Raw genomic sequence first — 9,217 nt, forward strand, 5'->3', positions numbered from 1 at the left:
CCTGGCCCGTAGCCTTGCATGGCTTGGATTGCACTTGCACATTTAAAAAAAAAATACATGTAACGATGATGTGAGGGGAAAGACATGGAATTTTTTTGATATGGTCATATTCTCTCTTGTTGGAGCTGATTGCTGCTTCGCACTTGTATGGTGCAAATGTAACTTATCCTTTATCAGGCCAACCCTGATCGTTGTCCAAGTCTCACTGGATTTTCTCATCGTTGACTTAATGTTGGTTCGGCCCAACAGTGTTGTACATAGCCTGCCTATTCTGAAACTCTACCACTTAATATTAAGTCTAATAAAGACAAGTATCCAATCTGCCTTCCAAACCACTTCAACGATCTGGTCCATTACATTGGGGGATCAACAGGCATGCACATCAAGATCCTGAGATCCCTCTGATCATTGGTGCTTGTGAGGTCCCTATGATTCATCATGGGCTCCAAGATCTGATTGTGCTGTGACACCTAATCCTTATCCCGTTTGCCCTTACATGAAATAATGTTCACAAACGCTTCTGAAAAATTCTTCCCAATCCTACTTGTTGCAATCATGACACAGGTGAGCATAAAAGTTGGAACACGACAGCAACAGGAATGTGCCCTTTGGCCCACCATGTTGGGCCAAACATGACAACAAATGAAATAATCCCTTCTGCCTGTCCTTGAACAATAGTCCTCCATTCCTTGCATATTTGTGCACTTAACTAAAAGTCCCTTTTAAATGCTTTCATCATATCTGCATCCACTACCACCCCGGGCAATGTATTCCACACTTTTAACATGCTCAGTGTGAAATATTCGCCCCTCACATCTCTTTTGAACTCCCCCCCTCCCCCCCCCGCCCTCAGCTTGAATGCATGCCCCCTAATAGTGGACACTTCACCTCCGGGGGAGAAGTTTTCTGACCGTTAGCTGTGTTTATGTATCTCCTAATTTTATAGACTTCTATCAAGCCTGCCCTCAGCTTCTACTGCTCCAGAGAAAACGAAGAGTTTTTCCAGCTTGTCCCTCTCGTTCATACCCTCTATTCCAGTCAGCATGCTGGTAAATCTCTTCTGCACCCTGTCCAAAGCCTGCACGTCCTTAGTGTAATGTGGCGGCCAGAATTGAATGCAATACTCTGTGTGGTCTCATCAAAGTCTTGAAAGCTGCAATGTGACATCCTCACTCTTGCACTGAGTTCCCCTATGAATAAAGGCAAGCATGCGATATGCCTTTTTGACCACCCTATCTACTTGTGTGGCTACTGTCAGGGAGTTATGGCCTAGGACCCCAAGATCCCTCTGGACATCACTGCTGTTTGGGGTCCTGCCATTAACTGTGTATCCCTTTCCTTAACACTTGGTCTCCTAAAATGCAACACCTCATGCCTGCCCAGATTAAATTTCATCGGCCATTTCTCCGCTTGTGTTTGCAATTGGTCCGTATCTTGCTGTGTCCTTTGACAACCTTCCATGCTGTCCACAAGTCCATTGGTCCTTATATCATCTGCAAACTTAGTAATCCCCCATCTACATTTGCAACCAAGTCATTTACATATATCACAAACAGCAGAAGTCACATCGATGCGGAACACCACTCGTCACTGAGCTGCAGCCAGAAAAACAGCTTTCCACCACTGAGACGGCAAGAACTGTAGATGCTGGAATCAGAGTTAACCAACTGTGAAGCTGGAGGAACGCAGCAGGTCAGGCAGCATCAGAGGAACAGGAAAGCTGACATTGTTGATGCTGCCTGGCCTGCTGTGTTCCTCCAGCCCTATACTGTGTTATCTTTGTTAGCCTTCCACCGCTACCTTATATGGGCAGGCCAAGTCACTATGGATCTCATGGATCCTAATCTTCTGGATGAGCATACCATGAGGGACCTTGTTGAAAACCTTCGTAAAATCCATGTATATGTTATCAACTGTTCTACCCTAATTGATCACCCTTGTCACCTCCTTGAAAACTTCAACTGACTTGGTAAGACATAACCTGCCCCGCATAATGCCATACTGGCTGTCCCTTATTAGCCCATACCTTTGAGACATGAGACACTCACCAGTCTGTAGTTTCCTGGAAAGTCCCTGTTTTCCTGCTTGAACAGAGGAACGACTTTATCCACTCACCAGTCTCCGCAACCCCTCCAGTGCCTGGCAAGGATATCAGATCCTATTGAAAGTAGTGCGTTGATGCATTTGTGTCATGATTGTGTTTTGTTTCAGCCCCAACATTCAAAGCAGTGTAAGAATGTCTTTGTGCAGCAGGCGAGGTGTGATGAGACTGAGCTTTCATACAATTGCAAGGTGTTGAAAATTTGCCATTATTTATGAAAACAGTGATAAATTTCCATGATCAACATTTCTGTTACACTGCAATGATCATCCCGTGGCATGGAAAATCAGAAAGATACGATAAAATGAGACTGGGTCATATGCAGGGAGAATGTTTGCCTTTCATGTCTATAGACGTAGTGAAATATTTCCGTGAATCTAAAAGTCACTTTTCTGTTCATTGAAGGACACAATCATCGCCTTAGAAGCTTCATCACGATACTACTTTGCATTTCTGAAGAGGGAAGAAGAAATCAATATGCAAATTCAATTCCATGGTTTTGGAAGTCCCATTGAGAACATGATTCATTTGCGCCGGCACAATGCTCTGACCGAGAAAGAATTGAAGGTGAGTTTGTAGTTTGGAAGATCGCAGCAATTTATGCATCAACTTCTTCATCGATAACGTTCCATTGCTTTCAAACTGCATTTTCCACTCTGCGAGATAATAACTGTTAGAACAAGCAACAGTATCGGTAGATGGTCGATGGGGAATGCAATGTTACAAAACCCAATCCATTCAACAACATATTTCAGATATGTCAACAAATTAAATATTCCAGCACAGGATAAAACAAGGAAGATGAGAGTGAGGAGGCAATAGCTCTGATGACAAAAGAACAAAAATTTACCTTTATCCATTCGAGCAAAAAAGCAGGCACGCAAATAAATAATCATCAAACAATGCACGTGTGCAACGGAGGCTACAGGGGGACTAAGAATGCCGAATTGTTGTCATGCGTATTGCTGAAAGGATGATTGAAACAGAATCTGTGGTAAATTTGAAGAAATACAGATGATGCATCTCAGGATGTTGGAGGAAGAACATTTATGGACTGAGGCAAATTGTATTGCCCTTTTCAGGAGTTATTAGGTTCATAATGAATTGAAAGACTTCCTTCCGTGCTGAAAGCTTTAGTTTAGTTGCCGCTGGATCACAATTTCTGTTCGTGGTAGTATTTAGCAAACTGTTAAAAGTGAATGTCACTGCACAGAATTCCAAACATGACTCCAATCAGTACAGAAAATATCCAAGGGGTGTGATGAGTTGTATCCTCTCATGTTGAACAATACAGCTCCAGATACAATGGAGGCACTGATGATAATGTTCCAAGAATCCTTAGATTGTGGAAAATTCTCAGAGGATTGAAAGATTGTGAACATAACACCATTATTACAAAGATACTTCGACAAAATAGCAAGCCAGTATTGCCACTTTAGGTGAACCTGGGTAGATGTTCATGCCGGCAATGAAAGATGAAATAACAGGGTACTGAGTGTGCTATAACATCCTACAGAGTTAACATCCTGTTCTAAAGGGGAAATAATACTTGACAAACTTGCTACAGTGCTTTGAGAAGGAAACAAACATTACTGACGAAGGACCACCATTTGATGTAGTACATTGAGATTTCAACAAAGCATTTGATAAGGTACAGCTCATAAGGTGTCTCAAAAGAAAAGAGCCCATGTGTTCAAGGGTAGTATGTTCGGATGGACAGAGGACTGCATCGTTAATAGAAGTAGAGTTGTAGCAGCAGGATGGTAACTGACAAGTCATGTACGACCACAGAGTGAATGCTGTGGAGGCCGTACACCTCATGTTGACTGGGTTGATTTCGGAAATGGCGGAGGGGATTGCTGTGCTTAGGAAAGTTGGCAGGCTGGGACTACGTTCATTGGCTTTATAAGATTGAAAAAATCTTATTTTTTCAACATGTAAGATTCTTAAGAGGCTTGATAGTGTATATCCGTAGAGATTACACCCATTTGTGAAAGATTTTACGACCAGAGGCCACATTTTCAAATTGGTTGCCCATTAATTCAGGGAAGAATTACTTCTTTCAGGTTGTAGCAATTTAATGAACACTTTAACCAAGATGATTTTCGAGGTACTGCCATTAATCATATGCTAGGCTGTAACGGCCAGGTTAATTTTTAAATCAAGAAACAATGATAATGAGAAAAGGGTCTAGGCCTGAAACGTCAGCTTTTGTGCTCCTGAGATGCTGCTTGGCCTGCTGTGTTCATCCAGCTTCACACTTTGTTATCTTGGATTCTCCAGCATCTGAGCTTCCCATTATCAGTGATAATGAGAAAAGGGTAGTCTTCACAGTGGAAGATACTTCAAGGATCCCCTTATTACTAAAGAATACAGGGAGGAATTAAACACAACACCACCACACCATCACTACCATGAGAGAAGGAGCAGTGGACAATCTGATGGGGTGAAAGCAGATTAGACTCTTTGCCGTGATGGTTTACTTTCTAAGATTCGAAACAATGAGCTTCAGAGTCAGGATATGCATTGACTGTAATTTCTCAAAAAGGTTTAGATTCCAGAGAAGCATCTGAGGGCTGGAAAACTGCCGATGTGACGTCCCTATTTCAAAAGGAGAGAGGCAAAAAGAAGATAACTACAACCGAACCAGCCTAACATCTATTTTTGGAAATATGTGGCAATCAACTATGAAGAAAATAATAGCAGGACATTTGGAAAATCAGAATCTAATCAAACAGAATCACCATAGCCTGCTGAAAGAGAAATTATGTCTGGCTAATTTGTTTTGGTTTTTGGAGGAAGTTTTGGGAGGAGAATTAATAGAGGAAAACCAGTAAATGTGTAGTGTTTGGACTTGGAGAAAGCATTTGAGAATGTACTCAAAAGTAATAAGCTGAGAGCTGAGGTTTTGAAGGTAGTATATTGCTATGGATCAGTATGCTTTGCACGTTCTGGAAGAAGAGATCACATCTCGAGTGAAATGCACCAAGTGAATATATATTTTGGGGAACTTGGTGGCAATGCGGCAAGTCAGTGCAGAGGGTAAGAGGTGCCATTTGCTTGCTTTTTTTGCCTGATAGTTCATAAGCATTTTTTTTTGAGACAGGGTGAATTGAAGCCAGAATCAGGGACCGAGAGGGTGAACCAGGTTCATTGGTTGGTGATCGCAACTGGTTTAAGAATCTATTATCGGTAGCTTTCAGATTGAAAGTAAATCGGAGAAATATTTACAGGCTACAAACTAAAAGACCAGAATGTTTTCAAATCAAATTAAGATCGAAGTTATTGAAATGGAGATGCCAGGCCAGATGATGATTTGTACCTACACGACGGGCGAGTGGTCAGGCCCCAGACTCCACCTTACGGTTGATGAACTGGAATCTCAGTTTGACCAATCAACAAATCATGTGGGGCAGAGTTACCAGGGAATGCTGTGCTTCAGGAGGCAGTCACACACCTTCGATTAACTAGCTGAAACTCGGTCAGTGGCCTATGACAAAGAACAGGGCAGGTGGAAGGATCCAGGATGTAGTGCAGAAGGAACCTTGGCCTTTGATCTAATCCAACAGGTTTGAGATTCTTTCTTCCTGTGTGGATGAGAGTGCAGGGTTTCGGGAAGATGAGTAAACTGACGATAGCACTGTGGTCCAGGGGGGACATTCAGGAGGAGATAAAAAGTGAAATGTAGTCATAATCAGAGGTAGTATAGTTCGGGGAATGGACACTGTTCGTTGTGACCAGGATCGAGAGTCTCGAAAGTAGTGTTGCCTGCCTGGTGCCCAGGTTCAGGATATTCCATCTCGGCTACAAAGGAACTTGAAGTGGGAGGAGTAGAAATCCAGCTATCGTGGTCCACACAGGTACCATTGATATGGAAGAAAGAGGAAAGAGGTTCTGCTGAGGGATTATGAGCACCGAGGTGCTGAGGTGAGAAAGCAGAACCAGAATGGTAATAATCTCTGGATTATTATCTGAGCAATTTGGCCCGGTGTGAACATAATTATAGATGTACATTGTTCAAATGGTGGCCTGGCAGAAATGTGTTTGAATTCATGGGACATTGGCATCGGTATGGGGAAGGAGGGAGTCGTTGTGGTGTTATAGGCTCGATGAGAATCATATTGGGACAAGTATCCTCGCAAAATACAGAGCTCGGTCTGGGGCTTGGGCGTTAAAATAAAAAGTGTGGAGTGGGTGAGCTCAGTTGCATGGAAAATTGTGGAAAAAGTTAGAAGCTGGTAAGTGCTCAGCAAAGTTTCCAGAGCAAGTAAGAGGACAAAAAGTATGGAAATGGTCAGGAGTCTCACTTCAGCTGCAGCAGATAAGAAGGGTGGCTGTAAATGCCAGACTGAAGATCTTGTATTGAATTGCAGGGAGTGTATGAAACAAAGTGAATGAGTTTGTGGAGCAGATTGAAATCGACAGATACATCACTCTGGGTATCACAGAGAGGTGTTTGTTAGGGGATAAGTGTTGGGAGCGAAATAGCCAATGGTTCATGTCCGAGAGAAAGAACAAGCAAATGGACAGAGATAACAAAGTGTGGAGCTGGATGAGCAGAGCAGGCCAAGCAGCATCTCAGGAGTGTAAAAGCTGACGTTTTGTGCCGAGACCCTTCTACTTCTGTGTGTTCATCCTGCTGTGTTCATCCAGATCCACACTTTTTGTTATCTTGGATTCTGAAGCATCTGCAGTTCCCATTATCTCCGATACAAATGGACAGAGATGCCAGGGTTGGCTTGTCAGTCAGAAATGAGGTCGCGCTGAAGGAACCACAGCTCTTGTGCTTGTTTATTAATGACTTGGAGGAAAGAGGTGCATGTGCTGTGGCTAAATTTGTAGATGACTGAAAAAATATTTAGAAAGACAAGGCATGGCACAGAAACAGAGATTTACCAGGATGTTACTTGGATCGGAATGTATTAGCTATAAGGAGGGTTTGGTGGAAATGCTGTGTCATGATAAATGTAATGAGATCAACCATGATCTCACCAAATGATGGAGGAATATTCAATGGGCCAAATGACTTTTTTTGTGAGTCTTCTTGTTTGACAATGCATTCATGAAGGTGTTTTTTTTTCTCTTGGATAAGATGTGAAAATGAAATGAAAACGAGATAATGGGAACTGCAGATTGTGGAGAATCCAAGACAACAAAATGTGAGGCTGGATGAACACAGCAGGCCAAGCAGCATCTCAGGAGCACAAAAGTGCTCCTGAGATGCTGCTTGGCCTGCTGTGTTCATCCAGCCTCACATTTTGCTGTCATGAAATGTGTACACTTCCTTTTCATCTGGGAATAAATAATTGTTCTGAACGATTTCCATTGACTAATAGCAATCTGACAATCTTCGCAATGTAAAGAGATTTTTAGCTTCTTTTCAATTGTAAAGGTATTCTTTGGAATTAATTTGGCATATATTATTTGCATCTCAGGAAGTATGTTCATCACTGCATCTCAAAAAGTGCTCTGTTGTATGACAACAGCTTTTTAAAGATGACTTCAATGGTTGTGATTTTGAGTTGCCACAACACACATTAAATTACACTGTTGGCCAATCTGTCCATGATTATTTCATTATCTTATGCTTCAAACAGACAAGGAGATATTGGTGATGCAATGAAGTGTTTGACTCTCAAGTATAATTGCTGTTATAGTTTCCACTTGTAAGAAAGATTCACATCAAATTGACTGGGTAAGGAAATGGGACACTGACTGTGAGTACTTTGAATGTTCGAGTTATTCCTAAAATGAAAGTTATGACCTTGATGATTTCTCTTTCATGCAGATATGAAGAGACTCTTTTAAAATATCCTCTAGGTTAGTGGTTCAGGCACAAAAGTGTAATATGTATATTTATGTATATACATGTACATGCGTCGTCTGAAAAGATAATGAGTATAAATCACTTGTGACAAGGTGAGAATGAGTTATCCAGATAGTAAGAACTGCCAATGTTGGTGTCTGAGATAACACATTGTGGAGCTGGAGGAACACAGCAGGGCAGGCAGCCTCAGAGACTGAGGAAAGTTGAGGTTTTGGGTCAGGACCCTTCCTGAGAAATGGAGGGTGGAAGGGAGCTCAGAAACAAATAGTGTGGAGGGGGAGGAGCTGCTAGGGAAGGTAGGTGGGATGGTGATAAGTGAGTACTATCCAGATTGGAACAGATTTTCCCCAGGGGGTATTGAGTACGAATTCCAAATCACTCTCAAAATCTTAGTGACTGTTAACATTGATGTTTTTTGTCTGTGTGTTTCAGTAATTGCATGACAGTTGAATGGTTCGTTGAGAGTGAGGAACCAATGGATTCTCACACACCAAGATGGAATTTAGTTCGAAGAGTGACTTCAAAATAGTTGCTTGCTTTTAAAATCTTGACCGTTTTTGCTGTCCAGTTGAATGAATTTAGCTCATACTGCTTCAATCGGAATTAGTGTTTAATTGGAACATATTTGTGAAACTTAGAGTTCCGTAAGTTTTAGCATAAACTGGTGCAGCCTTTCGCTGCTTGCAAAAAGGCTCACCTCTCCATTAATACCGAAGGAAAATTGGAGTTTAAAAGTAAGTTCACCCGCCGTCAGGGAATGAAATGTTAATGTTGACTCGAATATAATTTTTAAAAAAGTCATATATTTGTGTAACACTGAACTCAAATTAAAATTTGGATATGCTAGTTTTACAAATGGTTGGATATTGAATTCATTTTAAATGAGGGTGAAGATCACTTTAAGTCCAGCATATTTGTGAAGAAAAGAAATAGCATGTCAAATAAAATTAACTGCATGACTCTTCATAGCCCTATACATAGAATTTCATTCTGAACTATGAGACAGTTGTGACCCCATACTACCTCAGTGCTCATGGCAAGAGCAAGACTCCTGTTTGACGTGCTGTGCACTGCATGGAATGGCGGCAACATCAGATTCATTGATGCTTGAGAATCAAAAGAATATGACAATAAGATTTAAAATCAAAATCTCATTGAACACTTCAAGGAATGTATTACAGGAAGGTGGGGAAAGCATGTATTACTGATAGAAGGTGGTGGCACAGATCAAATAGACCTGTGTGCTAAAACTTATCACAAATTTCACATTGAATGTAACAGTTTAAACA

This window comes from Stegostoma tigrinum, unplaced genomic scaffold, assembly GCF_030684315.1.
Source record: "Stegostoma tigrinum isolate sSteTig4 unplaced genomic scaffold, sSteTig4.hap1 scaffold_136, whole genome shotgun sequence".
NCBI lineage: Eukaryota > Metazoa > Chordata > Chondrichthyes > Orectolobiformes > Stegostomatidae > Stegostoma > Stegostoma tigrinum.